Source organism: Ranitomeya imitator, unplaced genomic scaffold, assembly GCF_032444005.1.
Source record: "Ranitomeya imitator isolate aRanImi1 unplaced genomic scaffold, aRanImi1.pri SCAFFOLD_288, whole genome shotgun sequence".
Lineage (NCBI taxonomy): Eukaryota > Metazoa > Chordata > Amphibia > Anura > Dendrobatidae > Ranitomeya > Ranitomeya imitator.
In genome coordinates, this window is record NW_027193636.1 from 1 (window position 1) to 21,171 (window position 21,171).

The 21,171-nt window shown below is 43.7% G+C and overlaps 12 non-coding genes and 2 pseudogenes across 12 annotated transcripts; all 14 read right to left on the reverse strand.

The window, feature by feature from the left end:
- On the reverse strand, positions 1-88 carry LOC138653844 (U2 spliceosomal RNA; annotated as a pseudogene; the record flags this gene model as incomplete).
- A 977-nt stretch (positions 89-1,065) lies between these two features.
- Positions 1,066-1,258, reverse strand: LOC138653803 (U2 spliceosomal RNA). The gene has a single exon (XR_011316020.1). It is a non-coding gene; the product is annotated as a U2 spliceosomal RNA (small nuclear RNA).
- Positions 1,259-2,235: 977 nt separating this feature from the next.
- LOC138653815 (U2 spliceosomal RNA) lies at positions 2,236-2,428 on the reverse strand. The gene has a single exon (XR_011316031.1). It is a non-coding gene; the product is annotated as a U2 spliceosomal RNA (small nuclear RNA).
- A 977-nt stretch (positions 2,429-3,405) lies between these two features.
- LOC138653826 (U2 spliceosomal RNA) lies at positions 3,406-3,598 on the reverse strand. Its single transcript, XR_011316042.1, has one exon. It is a non-coding gene; the product is annotated as a U2 spliceosomal RNA (small nuclear RNA).
- Positions 3,599-4,575: 977 nt separating this feature from the next.
- LOC138653837 (U2 spliceosomal RNA) lies at positions 4,576-4,768 on the reverse strand. Its single transcript, XR_011316053.1, has one exon. It is a non-coding gene; the product is annotated as a U2 spliceosomal RNA (small nuclear RNA).
- Positions 4,769-5,745: 977 nt separating this feature from the next.
- On the reverse strand, positions 5,746-5,938 carry LOC138653845 (U2 spliceosomal RNA). The gene has a single exon (XR_011316058.1). It is a non-coding gene; the product is annotated as a U2 spliceosomal RNA (small nuclear RNA).
- A 977-nt stretch (positions 5,939-6,915) lies between these two features.
- LOC138653804 (U2 spliceosomal RNA) lies at positions 6,916-7,108 on the reverse strand. The gene has a single exon (XR_011316021.1). It is a non-coding gene; the product is annotated as a U2 spliceosomal RNA (small nuclear RNA).
- Positions 7,109-8,085: 977 nt separating this feature from the next.
- Positions 8,086-8,278, reverse strand: LOC138653805 (U2 spliceosomal RNA). Its single transcript, XR_011316022.1, has one exon. It is a non-coding gene; the product is annotated as a U2 spliceosomal RNA (small nuclear RNA).
- A 981-nt stretch (positions 8,279-9,259) lies between these two features.
- Positions 9,260-9,452, reverse strand: LOC138653806 (U2 spliceosomal RNA). The gene has a single exon (XR_011316023.1). It is a non-coding gene; the product is annotated as a U2 spliceosomal RNA (small nuclear RNA).
- Positions 9,453-10,429: 977 nt separating this feature from the next.
- Positions 10,430-10,650, reverse strand: LOC138653840 (U2 spliceosomal RNA; annotated as a pseudogene).
- Positions 10,651-16,958: 6,308 nt separating this feature from the next.
- LOC138653807 (U2 spliceosomal RNA) lies at positions 16,959-17,151 on the reverse strand. Its single transcript, XR_011316024.1, has one exon. It is a non-coding gene; the product is annotated as a U2 spliceosomal RNA (small nuclear RNA).
- A 977-nt stretch (positions 17,152-18,128) lies between these two features.
- On the reverse strand, positions 18,129-18,321 carry LOC138653808 (U2 spliceosomal RNA). Its single transcript, XR_011316025.1, has one exon. It is a non-coding gene; the product is annotated as a U2 spliceosomal RNA (small nuclear RNA).
- Positions 18,322-19,298: 977 nt separating this feature from the next.
- LOC138653809 (U2 spliceosomal RNA) lies at positions 19,299-19,491 on the reverse strand. The gene has a single exon (XR_011316026.1). It is a non-coding gene; the product is annotated as a U2 spliceosomal RNA (small nuclear RNA).
- Positions 19,492-20,468: 977 nt separating this feature from the next.
- Positions 20,469-20,661, reverse strand: LOC138653810 (U2 spliceosomal RNA). The gene has a single exon (XR_011316027.1). It is a non-coding gene; the product is annotated as a U2 spliceosomal RNA (small nuclear RNA).
- Between the last annotated feature and the right edge of the window lie 510 nt (positions 20,662-21,171).

A 21,171-nucleotide genomic window follows, 5' to 3' on the forward strand; every position in this document is an offset into this window, starting at 1 on the left:
TGGTCCCCACATGGGGGACGTATCAGATATTAAACTGATAAGAACAGATACTACACTTGATCTTAGCCATAGGAGGCCGAGAAGCGATGGCCTGAAATGGTTGGCCATTTCAGACGCACCCAGGCCTACAACCGACACCCATTGTGGAGACCGAGCCAAAGATTGCCGCAAGGAAGACATTTTCAGAAACTCTGGATGCATTCTCAATGACAGTTCGGGTGTGCTTGGGTTTTGGTCGGTTGTTTGGCTGTGTGTGTCTGTGTGTGCTCGTTGAAGCTGCGCCCAACGCGTTTTGAATCTGCATAACTCTGCCCACTTTGACACACCCACCATCCCCATTGTGACTGCAGGTGAAGGTTCCGTGCTAAGATTCTATCGACTGCAGGCAGCGCACCTGGTTGGTCAAAAGCATTAGAATACTCCTCACACAGGTGTATCTACAAGACACAAGACTAGCAGATTCGAGATCAGCACAGACACCAGTTTTCCTTTTTTTCAAATACCTATCATACACCGCATTTCAAAGTCGGTGGTCCACAAGAGGTAAACAATGTCTTCCAAAAGAATTCATGATCGGTGGTCACAAATGTGGTATGTATGGCAGAACTACTCATTGGATGCTTCAATTTAAATACCAAGTGCTGACAGCAGGCAGGGGCCTAATTCTGTAGATGGCACAGTATATTTGCTACACTGTAAGAAAGGCCTAATTCAGGCCTACATCTTAACACACCTGTGGCAGCAACCAGGAAAGACTGAAAATTGATTGCCTGATTGATTGATTGATTGCCTATTGAATGCAATGCAATGCTTGACATACATACATACATACATACATACATACATACATACATACATACATACATACATACAGAGGTGAAAGCAAGGCACACAAAATGTTGCAATTAGGCAAGTGAAATCGAGCAGCATGCTACATTTGGCAGCCAGCGGCATGTGAAATGTGCTTCCTTAACAACCCTGAAATAAATTCCCATCTAGGGTTCCAAGACAACTTGCTGTGCTGACTAATTTCCATTCAATCTGTTTTTAGAAACCGGATCAGAGAAGGAGTGCACTGTTCCCGGAGAGACTGCAATAGCGGGTCAATGCGTGGAGTGGACTGAGCAAGCTCCATTTCCAGCTCCCTGTTCCAAAAAGCCATTTAATATATGGTCCCCACATGGGGGACGTATCAGATATTAAACTGATAAGAACAGATACTACACTTGATCTTAGCCATAGGAGGCCGAGAAGCGATGGCCTGAAATGGTTGGCCATTTCAGACGCACCCAGGCCTACAACCGACACCCATTGTGGAGACCGAGCCAAAGATTGCCGCAAGGAAGACATTTTCAGAAACTCTGGATGCATTCTCAATGACAGTTCGGGTGTGCTTGGGTTTTGGTCGGTTGTTTGGCTGTGTGTGTCTGTGTGTGCTCGTTGAAGCTGCGCCCAACGCGTTTTGAATCTGCATAACTCTGCCCACTTTGACACACCCACCATCCCCATTGTGACTGCAGGTGAAGGTTCCGTGCTAAGATTCTATCGACTGCAGGCAGCGCACCTGGTTGGTCAAAAGCATTAGAATACTCCTCACACAGGTGTATCTACAAGACACAAGACTAGCAGATTCGAGATCAGCACAGACACCAGTTTTCCTTTTTTTCAAATACCTATCATACACCGCATTTCAAAGTCGGTGGTCCACAAGAGGTAAACAATGTCTTCCAAAAGAATTCATGATCGGTGGTCACAAATGTGGTATGTATGGCAGAACTACTCATTGGATGCTTCAATTTAAATACCAAGTGCTGACAGCAGGCAGGGGCCTAATTCTGTAGATGGCACAGTATATTTGCTACACTGTAAGAAAGGCCTAATTCAGGCCTACATCTTAACACACCTGTGGCAGCAACCAGGAAAGACTGAAAATTGATTGCCTGATTGATTGATTGATTGCCTATTGAATGCAATGCAATGCTTGACATACATACATACATACATACATACATACATACATACATACATACATACATACATACAGAGGTGAAAGCAAGGCACACAAAATGTTGCAATTAGGCAAGTGAAATCGAGCAGCATGCTACATTTGGCAGCCAGCGGCATGTGAAATGTGCTTCCTTAACAACCCTGAAATAAATTCCCATCTAGGGTTCCAAGACAACTTGCTGTGCTGACTAATTTCCATTCAATCTGTTTTTAGAAACCGGATCAGAGAAGGAGTGCACTGTTCCCGGAGAGACTGCAATAGCGGGTCAATGCGTGGAGTGGACTGAGCAAGCTCCATTTCCAGCTCCCTGTTCCAAAAAGCCATTTAATATATGGTCCCCACATGGGGGACGTATCAGATATTAAACTGATAAGAACAGATACTACACTTGATCTTAGCCATAGGAGGCCGAGAAGCGATGGCCTGAAATGGTTGGCCATTTCAGACGCACCCAGGCCTACAACCGACACCCATTGTGGAGACCGAGCCAAAGATTGCCGCAAGGAAGACATTTTCAGAAACTCTGGATGCATTCTCAATGACAGTTCGGGTGTGCTTGGGTTTTGGTCGGTTGTTTGGCTGTGTGTGTCTGTGTGTGCTCGTTGAAGCTGCGCCCAACGCGTTTTGAATCTGCATAACTCTGCCCACTTTGACACACCCACCATCCCCATTGTGACTGCAGGTGAAGGTTCCGTGCTAAGATTCTATCGACTGCAGGCAGCGCACCTGGTTGGTCAAAAGCATTAGAATACTCCTCACACAGGTGTATCTACAAGACACAAGACTAGCAGATTCGAGATCAGCACAGACACCAGTTTTCCTTTTTTTCAAATACCTATCATACACCGCATTTCAAAGTCGGTGGTCCACAAGAGGTAAACAATGTCTTCCAAAAGAATTCATGATCGGTGGTCACAAATGTGGTATGTATGGCAGAACTACTCATTGGATGCTTCAATTTAAATACCAAGTGCTGACAGCAGGCAGGGGCCTAATTCTGTAGATGGCACAGTATATTTGCTACACTGTAAGAAAGGCCTAATTCAGGCCTACATCTTAACACACCTGTGGCAGCAACCAGGAAAGACTGAAAATTGATTGCCTGATTGATTGATTGATTGCCTATTGAATGCAATGCAATGCTTGACATACATACATACATACATACATACATACATACATACATACATACATACATACATACAGAGGTGAAAGCAAGGCACACAAAATGTTGCAATTAGGCAAGTGAAATCGAGCAGCATGCTACATTTGGCAGCCAGCGGCATGTGAAATGTGCTTCCTTAACAACCCTGAAATAAATTCCCATCTAGGGTTCCAAGACAACTTGCTGTGCTGACTAATTTCCATTCAATCTGTTTTTAGAAACCGGATCAGAGAAGGAGTGCACTGTTCCCGGAGAGACTGCAATAGCGGGTCAATGCGTGGAGTGGACTGAGCAAGCTCCATTTCCAGCTCCCTGTTCCAAAAAGCCATTTAATATATGGTCCCCACATGGGGGACGTATCAGATATTAAACTGATAAGAACAGATACTACACTTGATCTTAGCCATAGGAGGCCGAGAAGCGATGGCCTGAAATGGTTGGCCATTTCAGACGCACCCAGGCCTACAACCGACACCCATTGTGGAGACCGAGCCAAAGATTGCCGCAAGGAAGACATTTTCAGAAACTCTGGATGCATTCTCAATGACAGTTCGGGTGTGCTTGGGTTTTGGTCGGTTGTTTGGCTGTGTGTGTCTGTGTGTGCTCGTTGAAGCTGCGCCCAACGCGTTTTGAATCTGCATAACTCTGCCCACTTTGACACACCCACCATCCCCATTGTGACTGCAGGTGAAGGTTCCGTGCTAAGATTCTATCGACTGCAGGCAGCGCACCTGGTTGGTCAAAAGCATTAGAATACTCCTCACACAGGTGTATCTACAAGACACAAGACTAGCAGATTCGAGATCAGCACAGACACCAGTTTTCCTTTTTTTCAAATACCTATCATACACCGCATTTCAAAGTCGGTGGTCCACAAGAGGTAAACAATGTCTTCCAAAAGAATTCATGATCGGTGGTCACAAATGTGGTATGTATGGCAGAACTACTCATTGGATGCTTCAATTTAAATACCAAGTGCTGACAGCAGGCAGGGGCCTAATTCTGTAGATGGCACAGTATATTTGCTACACTGTAAGAAAGGCCTAATTCAGGCCTACATCTTAACACACCTGTGGCAGCAACCAGGAAAGACTGAAAATTGATTGCCTGATTGATTGATTGATTGCCTATTGAATGCAATGCAATGCTTGACATACATACATACATACATACATACATACATACATACATACATACATACATACATACAGAGGTGAAAGCAAGGCACACAAAATGTTGCAATTAGGCAAGTGAAATCGAGCAGCATGCTACATTTGGCAGCCAGCGGCATGTGAAATGTGCTTCCTTAACAACCCTGAAATAAATTCCCATCTAGGGTTCCAAGACAACTTGCTGTGCTGACTAATTTCCATTCAATCTGTTTTTAGAAACCGGATCAGAGAAGGAGTGCACTGTTCCCGGAGAGACTGCAATAGCGGGTCAATGCGTGGAGTGGACTGAGCAAGCTCCATTTCCAGCTCCCTGTTCCAAAAAGCCATTTAATATATGGTCCCCACATGGGGGACGTATCAGATATTAAACTGATAAGAACAGATACTACACTTGATCTTAGCCATAGGAGGCCGAGAAGCGATGGCCTGAAATGGTTGGCCATTTCAGACGCACCCAGGCCTACAACCGACACCCATTGTGGAGACCGAGCCAAAGATTGCCGCAAGGAAGACATTTTCAGAAACTCTGGATGCATTCTCAATGACAGTTCGGGTGTGCTTGGGTTTTGGTCGGTTGTTTGGCTGTGTGTGTCTGTGTGTGCTCGTTGAAGCTGCGCCCAACGCGTTTTGAATCTGCATAACTCTGCCCACTTTGACACACCCACCATCCCCATTGTGACTGCAGGTGAAGGTTCCGTGCTAAGATTCTATCGACTGCAGGCAGCGCACCTGGTTGGTCAAAAGCATTAGAATACTCCTCACACAGGTGTATCTACAAGACACAAGACTAGCAGATTCGAGATCAGCACAGACACCAGTTTTCCTTTTTTTCAAATACCTATCATACACCGCATTTCAAAGTCGGTGGTCCACAAGAGGTAAACAATGTCTTCCAAAAGAATTCATGATCGGTGGTCACAAATGTGGTATGTATGGCAGAACTACTCATTGGATGCTTCAATTTAAATACCAAGTGCTGACAGCAGGCAGGGGCCTAATTCTGTAGATGGCACAGTATATTTGCTACACTGTAAGAAAGGCCTAATTCAGGCCTACATCTTAACACACCTGTGGCAGCAACCAGGAAAGACTGAAAATTGATTGCCTGATTGATTGATTGATTGCCTATTGAATGCAATGCAATGCTTGACATACATACATACATACATACATACATACATACATACATACATACATACATACATACAGAGGTGAAAGCAAGGCACACAAAATGTTGCAATTAGGCAAGTGAAATCGAGCAGCATGCTACATTTGGCAGCCAGCGGCATGTGAAATGTGCTTCCTTAACAACCCTGAAATAAATTCCCATCTAGGGTTCCAAGACAACTTGCTGTGCTGACTAATTTCCATTCAATCTGTTTTTAGAAACCGGATCAGAGAAGGAGTGCACTGTTCCCGGAGAGACTGCAATAGCGGGTCAATGCGTGGAGTGGACTGAGCAAGCTCCATTTCCAGCTCCCTGTTCCAAAAAGCCATTTAATATATGGTCCCCACATGGGGGACGTATCAGATATTAAACTGATAAGAACAGATACTACACTTGATCTTAGCCATAGGAGGCCGAGAAGCGATGGCCTGAAATGGTTGGCCATTTCAGACGCACCCAGGCCTACAACCGACACCCATTGTGGAGACCGAGCCAAAGATTGCCGCAAGGAAGACATTTTCAGAAACTCTGGATGCATTCTCAATGACAGTTCGGGTGTGCTTGGGTTTTGGTCGGTTGTTTGGCTGTGTGTGTCTGTGTGTGCTCGTTGAAGCTGCGCCCAACGCGTTTTGAATCTGCATAACTCTGCCCACTTTGACACACCCACCATCCCCATTGTGACTGCAGGTGAAGGTTCCGTGCTAAGATTCTATCGACTGCAGGCAGCGCACCTGGTTGGTCAAAAGCATTAGAATACTCCTCACACAGGTGTATCTACAAGACACAAGACTAGCAGATTCGAGATCAGCACAGACACCAGTTTTCCTTTTTTTCAAATACCTATCATACACCGCATTTCAAAGTCGGTGGTCCACAAGAGGTAAACAATGTCTTCCAAAAGAATTCATGATCGGTGGTCACAAATGTGGTATGTATGGCAGAACTACTCATTGGATGCTTCAATTTAAATACCAAGTGCTGACAGCAGGCAGGGGCCTAATTCTGTAGATGGCACAGTATATTTGCTACACTGTAAGAAAGGCCTAATTCAGGCCTACATCTTAACACACCTGTGGCAGCAACCAGGAAAGACTGAAAATTGATTGCCTGATTGATTGATTGATTGCCTATTGAATGCAATGCAATGCTTGACATACATACATACATACATACATACATACATACATACATACATACATACATACATACAGAGGTGAAAGCAAGGCACACAAAATGTTGCAATTAGGCAAGTGAAATCGAGCAGCATGCTACATTTGGCAGCCAGCGGCATGTGAAATGTGCTTCCTTAACAACCCTGAAATAAATTCCCATCTAGGGTTCCAAGACAACTTGCTGTGCTGACTAATTTCCATTCAATCTGTTTTTAGAAACCGGATCAGAGAAGGAGTGCACTGTTCCCGGAGAGACTGCAATAGCGGGTCAATGCGTGGAGTGGACTGAGCAAGCTCCATTTCCAGCTCCCTGTTCCAAAAAGCCATTTAATATATGGTCCCCACATGGGGGACGTATCAGATATTAAACTGATAAGAACAGATACTACACTTGATCTTAGCCATAGGAGGCCGAGAAGCGATGGCCTGAAATGGTTGGCCATTTCAGACGCACCCAGGCCTACAACCGACACCCATTGTGGAGACCGAGCCAAAGATTGCCGCAAGGAAGACATTTTCAGAAACTCTGGATGCATTCTCAATGACAGTTCGGGTGTGCTTGGGTTTTGGTCGGTTGTTTGGCTGTGTGTGTCTGTGTGTGCTCGTTGAAGCTGCGCCCAACGCGTTTTGAATCTGCATAACTCTGCCCACTTTGACACACCCACCATCCCCATTGTGACTGCAGGTGAAGGTTCCGTGCTAAGATTCTATCGACTGCAGGCAGCGCACCTGGTTGGTCAAAAGCATTAGAATACTCCTCACACAGGTGTATCTACAAGACACAAGACTAGCAGATTCGAGATCAGCACAGACACCAGTTTTCCTTTTTTTCAAATACCTATCATACACCGCATTTCAAAGTCGGTGGTCCACAAGAGGTAAACAATGTCTTCCAAAAGAATTCATGATCGGTGGTCACAAATGTGGTATGTATGGCAGAACTACTCATTGGATGCTTCAATTTAAATACCAAGTGCTGACAGCAGGCAGGGGCCTAATTCTGTAGATGGCACAGTATATTTGCTACACTGTAAGAAAGGCCTAATTCAGGCCTACATCTTAACACACCTGTGGCAGCAACCAGGAAAGACTGAAAATTGATTGCCTGATTGATTGATTGATTGCCTATTGAATGCAATGCAATGCTTGACATACATACATACATACATACATACATACATACATACATACATACATACATACATACAGAGGTGAAAGCAAGGCACACAAAATGTTGCAATTAGGCAAGTGAAATCGAGCAGCATGCTACATTTGGCAGCCAGCGGCATGTGAAATGTGCTTCCTTAACAACCCTGAAATAAATTCCCATCTAGGGTTCCAAGACAACTTGCTGTGCTGACTAATTTCCATTCAATCTGTTTTTAGAAACCGGATCAGAGAAGGAGTGCACTGTTCCCGGAGAGACTGCAATAGCGGGTCAATGCGTGGAGTGGACTGAGCAAGCTCCATTTCCAGCTCCCTGTTCCAAAAAGCCATTTAATATATGGTCCCCACATGGGGGACGTATCAGATATTAAACTGATAAGAACAGATACTACACTTGATCTTAGCCATAGGAGGCCGAGAAGCGATGGCCTGAAATGGTTGGCCATTTCAGACGCACCCAGGCCTACAACCGACACCCATTGTGGAGACCGAGCCAAAGATTGCCGCAAGGAAGACATTTTCAGAAACTCTGGATGCATTCTCAATGACAGTTCGGGTGTGCTTGGGTTTTGGTCGGTTGTTTGGCTGTGTGTGTCTGTGTGTGCTCGTTGAAGCTGCGCCCAACGCGTTTTGAATCTGCATAACTCTGCCCACTTTGACACACCCACCATCCCCATTGTGACTGCAGGTGAAGGTTCCGTGCTAAGATTCTATCGACTGCAGGCAGCGCACCTGGTTGGTCAAAAGCATTAGAATACTCCTCACACAGGTGTATCTACAAGACACAAGACTAGCAGATTCGAGATCAGCACAGACACCAGTTTTCCTTTTTTTCAAATACCTATCATACACCGCATTTCAAAGTCGGTGGTCCACAAGAGGTAAACAATGTCTTCCAAAAGAATTCATGATCGGTGGTCACAAATGTGGTATGTATGGCAGAACTACTCATTGGATGCTTCAATTTAAATACCAAGTGCTGACAGCAGGCAGGGGCCTAATTCTGTAGATGGCACAGTATATTTGCTACACTGTAAGAAAGGCCTAATTCAGGCCTACATCTTAACACACCTGTGGCAGCAACCAGGAAAGACTGAAAATTGATTGCCTGATTGATTGATTGATTGCCTATTGAATGCAATGCAATGCTTGACATACATACATACATACATACATACATACATACATACATACATACATACATACATACATACAGAGGTGAAAGCAAGGCACACAAAATGTTGCAATTAGGCAAGTGAAATCGAGCAGCATGCTACATTTGGCAGCCAGCGGCATGTGAAATGTGCTTCCTTAACAACCCTGAAATAAATTCCCATCTAGGGTTCCAAGACAACTTGCTGTGCTGACTAATTTCCATTCAATCTGTTTTTAGAAACCGGATCAGAGAAGGAGTGCACTGTTCCCGGAGAGACTGCAATAGCGGGTCAATGCGTGGAGTGGACTGAGCAAGCTCCATTTCCAGCTCCCTGTTCCAAAAAGCCATTTAATATATGGTCCCCACATGGGGGACGTATCAGATATTAAACTGATAAGAACAGATACTACACTTGATCTTAGCCATAGGAGGCCGAGAAGCGATGGCCTGAAATGGTTGGCCATTTCAGACGCACCCAGGCCTACAACCGACACCCATTGTGGAGACCGAGCCAAAGATTGCCGCAAGGAAGACATTTTCAGAAACTCTGGATGCATTCTCAATGACAGTTCGGGTGTGCTTGGGTTTTGGTCGGTTGTTTGGCTGTGTGTGTCTGTGTGTGCTCGTTGAAGCTGCGCCCAACGCGTTTTGAATCTGCATAACTCTGCCCACTTTGACACACCCACCATCCCCATTGTGACTGCAGGTGAAGGTTCCGTGCTAAGATTCTATCGACTGCAGGCAGCGCACCTGGTTGGTCAAAAGCATTAGAATACTCCTCACACAGGTGTATCTACAAGACACAAGACTAGCAGATTCGAGATCAGCACAGACACCAGTTTTCCTTTTTTTCAAATACCTATCATACACCGCATTTCAAAGTCGGTGGTCCACAAGAGGTAAACAATGTCTTCCAAAAGAATTCATGATCGGTGGTCACAAATGTGGTATGTATGGCAGAACTACTCATTGGATGCTTCAATTTAAATACCAAGTGCTGACAGCAGGCAGGGGCCTAATTCTGTAGATGGCACAGTATATTTGCTACACTGTAAGAAAGGCCTAATTCAGGCCTACATCTTAACACACCTGTGGCAGCAACCAGGAAAGACTGAAAATTGATTGCCTGATTGATTGATTGATTGCCTATTGAATGCAATGCAATGCTTGACATACATACATACATACATACATACATACATACATACATACATACATACATACATACAGAGGTGAAAGCAAGGCACACAAAATGTTGCAATTAGGCAAGTGAAATCGAGCAGCATGCTACATTTGGCAGCCAGCGGCATGTGAAATGTGCTTCCTTAACAACCCTGAAATAAATTCCCATCTAGGGTTCCAAGACAACTTGCTGTGCTGACTAATTTCCATTCAATCTGTTTTTAGAAACCGGATCAGAGAAGGAGTGCACTGTTCCCGGAGAGACTGCAATAGCGGGTCAATGCGTGGAGTGGACTGAGCAAGCTCCATTTCCAGCTCCCTGTTCCAAAAAGCCATTTAATATATGGTCCCCACATGGGGGACGTATCAGATATTAAACTGATAAGAACAGATTTTTTTTTTTTAAACTTGGAAGTACCCACATTTAGGTACACCCGTTTATTAAGGTTTTAAAAGCAATTACAGAAAAAAAAAGACGTATGTATACAGTGTATCACATATTTAAAGCATTAATAACATATCAATCAGAATTTTTTTTTTTTTTTTTTTTTTTTTTTTTTTTTCCAATGTTACATGCAGTAAAGACAAGTAATATACAAGCATCGGCCAATAATTCGCATTTATGGTAGCGTTCAAATTATGGTATTCCACTCTTCTACCATCCATTGCTTTGACAATAAAAGATTCTTTTTCTTGTCCAATAAAAAATAAATATACATCTCACTAAAAGCCAATGATAAAACGTCTTTCACAGATAAAACATCATGTTTAAAAAGAAGGATGTTCCTGGCCTTCCATAGAGCTTCTTTGATGGTGCTGATTGTCTTCCATGCGATGATCCTCTTAGTTGCGTTGGGGCATTCCATGCATCCAAACAAAACAGTCTCAAAACTTAAGTCTTTCAAATCAGTTATTTTCTGGAGTAAAGGGAAAAATTTTGTCCATATTTGTCTTGTGAATTGACAAGTCCAAAAAATGTGCAGCACTGTTTCTTCCCTTTGGCAGTCCTCTCTTGGGCACTTGGCGGATCTCACGAGTCCTCTTCGGTGCTGGAATGCCCGGCATGGAAGACAATCATGCACACAGCTCCAGGCCAGGTCCTTCTGGGAATTAAAAAGATACGAGGCATTAACATTTTTCCAAATCTCTAAACACTTAGGATCATTAAAGTTTTCAATCTGCGTCACTTGTTCTTTTCCTTTGAGGCCCTTTAGGATCTTTTTGCTATCCCCTAGGGCCTCTGTGTTTATGCCCTTTAGGTCATATGTGTTAACAATGGTACCTAAGATTTTATAGTTTTCGGGTGTGTTAAAAGCATATGGGGAATTTAAAACTGTTTCAAACCACCCAAGGCGTCTCATAAAAAAACCAATGTTAAAACGTATAAAATATGACCAGTAAGTATTTTTAAAAAGGGAATTAAAACACAGGACAAAGAAACGGATTAAAACAAATGCTCTAAAATCTGGGAAGTCTTTGCCACCATTACCTTTGGATTTTACCACCAGCTCTCTCTTTAGTTTTTCCATCTTGGAACTCCAATAAAAGGTAAAACAAGCTTTAATTATTTTGTTAAAAATGCCGTTTGGAGGGGGGAAGACCAGGCTTAAATATAATAAAAGCGGCAATATGACCATTTTAATAATTAAAATTTTCCCCTCCATAGTCATTTTTCTCAAATTCCACATACACAGCTTTTGGTTTACCTTCTGAGCCACCATATTCCAGCTTTCAGTGCCTTTATTTTCTTCATTAAAAATAACACCTAAAACTTGAACAGAGTCCCTCTCAGGAACTTGGATATCTGTTAAAACCACCTTGCCAACCTTAAAAATAGAACTTTTATTAAAATTTAATTTAAAACCAGACCCACAGCAGAAAAACTCCACCTGCCTTAAGGCTTTTTGTATGGAAGGAGAATCCCTGCATATTATGGCTACATCATCCATATACCCTGTGACTTTAGCCTCCAGACCCCCTCCACCAGGCAGTGGGATTCCCCGGATTTGTTTATCCCTCCTCAGGGCACATAGCAGGGGTTCAAGAGCACAAATAAATAAAAGTGGGGACAGGGGACAACCCTGCTTAACCCCAGATTTTAAAACAACGTCTTTAGTTTTAAAACCATTTATCACAATTTTGCTTGTGCAGTCTTTATAAAATGCCTTAAGTGACTCTAAAAAACCTTCTGGTATACCCATTTTATTTAAAACATTAAAAAGGAACTCGTGAGATACTCTATCAAAAGCTTTCTCGAAATCAAGGGATAAGACCGCCATTCCACCTCCCCTTGATTTAGTGTCATCAATTATGTCTTTAATTAAATTTAGGTTTTCCCATATGCTTCTCTCTGGTATACCACAGACCTGGTTAGGATGTATTATGTTTCCCACCACTTTTTTGAGTCTGTTTGCACAAATTTTGGCCATTATTTTATAGTCACAGTTTAAAAGGGTTATTGGTCTCCAATTCTTTATGTCTGTTTTGTCCCCTTTTTTATATATAAGGGAAACCTCACCCTTTTTCCAAGAGGTGGGGAGAGTTTTTGTATTAAAAACCTCACTTAAAATATTTAAAAGATCTTCTTGTAAAAGCTCATAAAAACTGGAATAAAATTCTATGGGGATACCGTCTGGCCCGGGGACTTTTCCTGGTTTAAAACTTTTCACTGTTTCAGCCACCTCTTCCTTGCTCAGGTCCTGCAATAAAAAGTTTTGTGACACTGGGTCTAAAATAGTTGTGATTTCTTCCATAGAGCTTTCCATAAAACTATTGTCTATAACTTTTTTATTAAAAAGGTCAGCATAAAATAGGTGGACTTTTTTTAAAATTCCCTCTATTTCATTTTCTCCCTCCAAAGAATTAATAAATACCCTTTTTCCGACCATATTTTTAAAGAAATAACGGGAACAAGTTTCATTCTCTTCTATATGCTTGACTTTTGAGTGAAAGATTAATTGTTTCCCTCTTTGTTCCAAGCATCTTGATATTTCAGTTTTGAGATTACAAATATCTTTATCCACATCAATGTCATGCTCACGTAGTTTGTAGAGGGTTTGCAGTCGGGTATTTAGGAGGTTGTAAATCTCTCTCTTTTCTTTAGCTTTTTGTACTCCAACTTTAATAAAGAAATCTTTAATATTTTTCTTCATTTTTTCCCACCACCTACTAATAGGGGTACGGGGATCTCTAGTTTGTTTGCAATTTGTATAAAATTCCGTAAAACTGGTTAAAATTTCTGGATCATCTAAGAGAGAGACATTTAGTTTCCAGGCACCTTTACCTTTTTTCTTAAAATCATCATAATTAACATTAAAAAGTAAAAGTTTATGGTCTGAAAAGACATTGGTTAAAAGCTCACATTTAAAAGGCAGTATGGAATTAGAACAAAAAATAAAATCAATTCTGGAGCTACAGTTCACATTGCTCCAGGTTACCCACTCTTCAGCAGGGAGATTCATATTGCATTCCTTAAAACAATCGATAAGTTTAAAATCATGCACAACGTTTCTGAGCATAAAAGAGGTTTTATCGTAGTTTCTGCTTACCGCATTGGAGAATCTTTTCTCCCCACCCATAATACAATTAAAATCACCTGCTAAAATAAGAGGATCAGAATCATTAATAAAAAGGGGTAACATTTCTAACATTTTTGCTCTTTCATTTTTCTCAGTAGATCCATAAAAATTTAAAAACTGCCATTTAAAACCATTAATAAAAGCTTTAACCAATAAAATCCTGCCTGGTAAAACCTCCTGAACTGAGTCAATAAAAACATTACCTTTAAAAAGAATGGCGACCCCTGCTGACCTGGATTCATTTGATCCTGACCACACTGAGGGTCCATGTGTCCAATCTGTTTTATACTTGTTATAATTTAAAGAGTGTGGAATATTGCATTCCTGTAAGAAGATAACTGATGCCGACAAAGTGTACAAAAAGTCAAAGAGCGCCAACCTCCTGGGTTTTGTTTTAATCCCTCTAGCGTTGAGGGATATTCCAGAGATCCCCGCCATAAGAGAAAATAAGAGGTACGAAATTCAAAAACTCTTACCTCAGCTGGCTTATATGTCCTCATCGGAGGGTTCGGTCTTGTCGGCGACGGTCATGAGGGAAGAGATCTCGGAGGACTCTCCATCAGACAGGGCTTCGGATGGCATTACACTTTCCGGGACGAGCTCACTCTCCATAAATAAGACCTTACTTGTCAGGTAGGCCGACCCCCATCCCTGCTCCTGATCTCCCACCGGCCCCCCCTCCAGGGGACCAATCGGAGGGGTCAGATCGAGCTCGGGTGCCGGCTGTCCTCTGACCGGAGTTACAGGAATGGCTGAGGTAGCCACCCCAGACCCCCTCTCCATCTCTGAAGAGGGTGGGGTTGCCCGCTCCTCCATGGGCATCTCTTCGGGTTTCCCACCTCCATCAGGGGGTTCCTGTGGGGGTACTTCCCTTGATGCACCACCTGTTTTCTCCTGGACTTTCCGCCTTTTTGAGTCCGATTTTCCGCGCCCTAGAGCCGTCCCGGAAGATCGCAGAGACAAGGGTTGGCTTTTTGCAGAAGCAGCTGTACCCTCTGCGGGGTCCTCTTTCTGCTGCCTGCTCTCCTTCTGCCGTTCCCTCCTGCGTCTCGCTTTCTCGTTTCTCACTTCAGTGTAGCCATCCTTACCTGTACCAGGTACCTCATTCGACTCGTCCATCGACTCCTCCTCATCCTCCTTTGTCTCGGGGACAGCAGAACCAGCCGAGGGTTGGCAGGGGGCCGGAGGCTGTTCCTTCTCGGGTTGTGCTCCTTTTGTGTTTTTCCTGTTAGGACAAAATGAAAAAGAATGATCTTTTGCAAGACAATTTGTACACATATTTTCTGCCTGGCATTGCTCGGTTTTATGTTCCTGGCTCCCACATTTTGCACAGGTCGGGTCACAATTTGAATGCCCATATAGTTTACATTTTCTACAGAAGGACGGCATGCCATTAAAATAGAGGTCGCCATTCGTTTTGCCAATTTTAAAACGAGCTGGTGGTAAATCTACTCCTCCAGGTTTTGAGGCATTTTTGACACAGGTTACAACATATCTCCATTTGGAGGTCCAAATGCCGCATTCATTCAAAATCTTCCCCAAACAATTGACTTTTTTGAAGAAACCCAACAGGTATCTTCCGATTTCGCTTTCTTGCATATGGGGTGAATAAATTTTAACAATCAAGAGCCTGGTCTCTTCTAAATCATGAATAGCAAATTTAACCCCTTTAAGTTCGGGGTTTTTCTGGATAATCACATCAGGGGAGATGACCTGGTTACAAACATGCTGATGGATACCTTCTCCGGTAAAAGTCACATCATAGATACCACGTCTTGGATAGTCCTGGATGGCCAGGATTTCGTGTTTCCGGACTGAAAGAGCCTTCTCCAGGACATTGCAAACCACGAATTTTAGTCCACGGCCATCTCCTCCACCTTTCTCAAAATAAATCCTAACCGTATGCTTTAGAAGAGCATAGGTTGGAACATCACCAGGATCTGGGTCCATGGTTATAAGGAAAAAAAAAAACGGGGGTGTTCCGCAACAAGGAAAGGGCACCAAGTAATCCAAAGACTACCTGGCTAGGGCGATCGCAACTCGTTGCCTAGGGACTAAGCCCACCTCCCTATAGCAACAAGGGATTGGATCCCACTACAAGAGTGGGACCCGCACCCAAGGCCGAGAGGCGGGGTACCCCAGGCACCTAAAGGACTTCGACCAAATGCAAGAAAATCCTACACTTGATCTTAGCCAAAAGGCCGAGAAGCGATGGCCTGAAATGGTTGGCCATTTCAGACGCACCCAGGCCTACAACCGACACCCATTGTGGAGACCGAGCCAAAGATTGCCGCAAGGAAGACATTTTCAGAAACTCTGGATGCATTCTCAATGACAGTTCGGGTGTGCTTGGGTTTTGGTCGGTTGTTTGGCTGTGTGTGTCTGTGTGTGCTCGTTGAAGCTGCGCCCAACGCGTTTTGAATCTGCATAACTCTGCCCACTTTGACACACCCACCATCCCCATTGTGACTGCAGGTGAAGGTTCCGTGCTAAGATTCTATCGACTGCAGGCAGCGCACCTGGTTGGTCAAAAGCATTAGAATACTCCTCACACAGGTGTATCTACAAGACACAAGACTAGCAGATTCGAGATCAGCACAGACACCAGTTTTCCTTTTTTTCAAATACCTATCATACACCGCATTTCAAAGTCGGTGGTCCACAAGAGGTAAACAATGTCTTCCAAAAGAATTCATGATCGGTGGTCACAAATGTGGTATGTATGGCAGAACTACTCATTGGATGCTTCAATTTAAATACCAAGTGCTGACAGCAGGCAGGGGCCTAATTCTGTAGATGGCACAGTATATTTGCTACACTGTAAGAAAGGCCTAATTCAGGCCTACATCTTAACACACCTGTGGCAGCAACCAGGAAAGACTGAAAATTGATTGCCTGATTGATTGATTGATTGCCTATTGAATGCAATGCAATGCTTGACATACATACATACATACATACATACATACATACATACATACATACATACATACATACAGAGGTGAAAGCAAGGCACACAAAATGTTGCAATTAGGCAAGTGAAATCGAGCAGCATGCTACATTTGGCAGCCAGCGGCATGTGAAATGTGCTTCCTTAACAACCCTGAAATAAATTCCCATCTAGGGTTCCAAGACAACTTGCTGTGCTGACTAATTTCCATTCAATCTGTTTTTAGAAACCGGATCAGAGAAGGAGTGCACTGTTCCCGGAGAGACTGCAATAGCGGGTCAATGCGTGGAGTGGACTGAGCAAGCTCCATTTCCAGCTCCCTGTTCCAAAAAGCCATTTAATATATGGTCCCCACATGGGGGACGTATCAGATATTAAACTGATAAGAACAGATACTACACTTGATCTTAGCCATAGGAGGCCGAGAAGCGATGGCCTGAAATGGTTGGCCATTTCAGACGCACCCAGGCCTACAACCGACACCCATTGTGGAGACCGAGCCAAAGATTGCCGCAAGGAAGACATTTTCAGAAACTCTGGATGCATTCTCAATGACAGTTCGGGTGTGCTTGGGTTTTGGTCGGTTGTTTGGCTGTGTGTGTCTGTGTGTGCTCGTTGAAGCTGCGCCCAACGCGTTTTGAATCTGCATAACTCTGCCCACTTTGACACACCCACCATCCCCATTGTGACTGCAGGTGAAGGTTCCGTGCTAAGATTCTATCGACTGCAGGCAGCGCACCTGGTTGGTCAAAAGCATTAGAATACTCCTCACACAGGTGTATCTACAAGACACAAGACTAGCAGATTCGAGATCAGCACAGACACCAGTTTTCCTTTTTTTCAAATACCTATCATACACCGCATTTCAAAGTCGGTGGTCCACAAGAGGTAAACAATGTCTTCCAAAAGAATTCATGATCGGTGGTCACAAATGTGGTATGTATGGCAGAACTACTCATTGGATGCTTCAATTTAAATACCAAGTGCTGACAGCAGGCAGGGGCCTAATTCTGTAGATGGCACAGTATATTTGCTACACTGTAAGAAAGGCCTAATTCAGGCCTACATCTTAACACACCTGTGGCAGCAACCAGGAAAGACTGAAAATTGATTGCCTGATTGATTGATTGATTGCCTATTGAATGCAATGCAATGCTTGACATACATACATACATACATACATACATACATACATACATACATACATACATACATACAGAGGTGAAAGCAAGGCACACAAAATGTTGCAATTAGGCAAGTGAAATCGAGCAGCATGCTACATTTGGCAGCCAGCGGCATGTGAAATGTGCTTCCTTAACAACCCTGAAATAAATTCCCATCTAGGGTTCCAAGACAACTTGCTGTGCTGACTAATTTCCATTCAATCTGTTTTTAGAAACCGGATCAGAGAAGGAGTGCACTGTTCCCGGAGAGACTGCAATAGCGGGTCAATGCGTGGAGTGGACTGAGCAAGCTCCATTTCCAGCTCCCTGTTCCAAAAAGCCATTTAATATATGGTCCCCACATGGGGGACGTATCAGATATTAAACTGATAAGAACAGATACTACACTTGATCTTAGCCATAGGAGGCCGAGAAGCGATGGCCTGAAATGGTTGGCCATTTCAGACGCACCCAGGCCTACAACCGACACCCATTGTGGAGACCGAGCCAAAGATTGCCGCAAGGAAGACATTTTCAGAAACTCTGGATGCATTCTCAATGACAGTTCGGGTGTGCTTGGGTTTTGGTCGGTTGTTTGGCTGTGTGTGTCTGTGTGTGCTCGTTGAAGCTGCGCCCAACGCGTTTTGAATCTGCATAACTCTGCCCACTTTGACACACCCACCATCCCCATTGTGACTGCAGGTGAAGGTTCCGTGCTAAGATTCTATCGACTGCAGGCAGCGCACCTGGTTGGTCAAAAGCATTAGAATACTCCTCACACAGGTGTATCTACAAGACACAAGACTAGCAGATTCGAGATCAGCACAGACACCAGTTTTCCTTTTTTTCAAATACCTATCATACACCGCATTTCAAAGTCGGTGGTCCACAAGAGGTAAACAATGTCTTCCAAAAGAATTCATGATCGGTGGTCACAAATGTGGTATGTATGGCAGAACTACTCATTGGATGCTTCAATTTAAATACCAAGTGCTGACAGCAGGCAGGGGCCTAATTCTGTAGATGGCACAGTATATTTGCTACACTGTAAGAAAGGCCTAATTCAGGCCTACATCTTAACACACCTGTGGCAGCAACCAGGAAAGACTGAAAATTGATTGCCTGATTGATTGATTGATTGCCTATTGAATGCAATGCAATGCTTGACATACATACATACATACATACATACATACATACATACATACATACATACATACATACAGAGGTGAAAGCAAGGCACACAAAATGTTGCAATTAGGCAAGTGAAATCGAGCAGCATGCTACATTTGGCAGCCAGCGGCATGTGAAATGTGCTTCCTTAACAACCCTGAAATAAATTCCCATCTAGGGTTCCAAGACAACTTGCTGTGCTGACTAATTTCCATTCAATCTGTTTTTAGAAACCGGATCAGAGAAGGAGTGCACTGTTCCCGGAGAGACTGCAATAGCGGGTCAATGCGTGGAGTGGACTGAGCAAGCTCCATTTCCAGCTCCCTGTTCCAAAAAGCCATTTAATATATGGTCCCCACATGGGGGACGTATCAGATATTAAACTGATAAGAACAGATACTACACTTGATCTTAGCCATAGGAGGCCGAGAAGCGATGGCCTGAAATGGTTGGCCATTTCAGACGCACCCAGGCCTACAACCGACACCCATTGTGGAGACCGAGCCAAAGATTGCCGCAAGGAAGACATTTTCAGAAACTCTGGATGCATTCTCAATGACAGTTCGGGTGTGCTTGGGTTTTGGTCGGTTGTTTGGCTGTGTGTGTCTGTGTGTGCTCGTTGAAGCTGCGCCCAACGCGTTTTGAATCTGCATAACTCTGCCCACTTTGACACACCCACCATCCCCATTGTGACTGCAGGTGAAGGTTCCGTGCTAAGATTCTATCGACTGCAGGCAGCGCACCTGGTTGGTCAAAAGCATTAGAATACTCCTCACACAGGTGTATCTACAAGACACAAGACTAGCAGATTCGAGATCAGCACAGACACCAGTTTTCCTTTTTTTCAAATACCTATCATACACCGCATTTCAAAGTCGGTGGTCCACAAGAGGTAAACAATGTCTTCCAAAAGAATTCATGATCGGTGGTCACAAATGTGGTATGTATGGCAGAACTACTCATTGGATGCTTCAATTTAAATACCAAGTGCTGACAGCAGGCAGGGGCCTAATTCTGTAGATGGCACAGTATATTTGCTACACTGTAAGAAAGGCCTAATTCAGGCCTACATCTTAACACACCTGTGGCAGCAACCAGGAAAGACTGAAAATTGATTGCCTGATTGATTGATTGATTGCCTATTGAATGCAATGCAATGCTTGACATACATACATACATACATACATACATACATACATACATACATACATACATACATACAGAGGTGAAAGCAAGGCACACAAAATGTTGCAATTAGGCAAGTGAAATCGAGCAGCATGCTACATTTGGCAGCCAGCGGCATGTGAAATGTGCTTCCTTAACAACCCTGAAATAAATTCCCATCTAGGGTTCCAAGACAACTTGCTGTGCTGACTAATTTCCATTCAATCTGTTTTTAGAAACCGGATCAGAGAAGGAGTGCACTGTTCCCGGAGAGACTGCAATAGCGGGTCAATGCGTGGAGTGGACTGAGCAAGCTCCATTTCCAGCTCCCTGTTCCAAAAAGCCATTTAATATATGGTCCCCACATGGGGGACGTATCAGATATTAAACTGATAAGAACAGATACTACACTTGATCTTAGCCATAGGAGGCCGAGAAGCGATGGCCTGAAATGGTTGGCCATTTCAGACGCACCCAGGCCTACAACCGACACCCATTGTGGAGACCGAGCCAAAGATTGCCGCAAGGAAGACATTTTCAGAAACTCTGGATGCATTCTCAATGACAGTTCGGGTGTGCTTGGGTTTTGGTCGGTTGTTTGGCTGTGTGTGTCTGTGTGTGCTCGTTGAAGCTGCGCCCAACGCGTTTTGAATCTGCATAACTCTGCCCACTTTGACACACCCACCATCCCCATTGTGACTGCAGGTGAAGGTTCCGTGCTAAGATTCTATCGACTGCAGGCAGCGCACCTGGTTGGTCAAAAGCATTAGAATACTCCTCACACAGGTGTATCTACAAGACACAAGACTAGCAGATTCGAGATCAGCACAGACACCAGTTTTCCTTTTTTTCAAATACCTATCATACACCGCATTTCAAAGTCGGTGGTCCACAAGAGGTAAACAATGTCTTCCAAAAGAATTCATGATCGGTGGTCACAAATGTGGTATGTA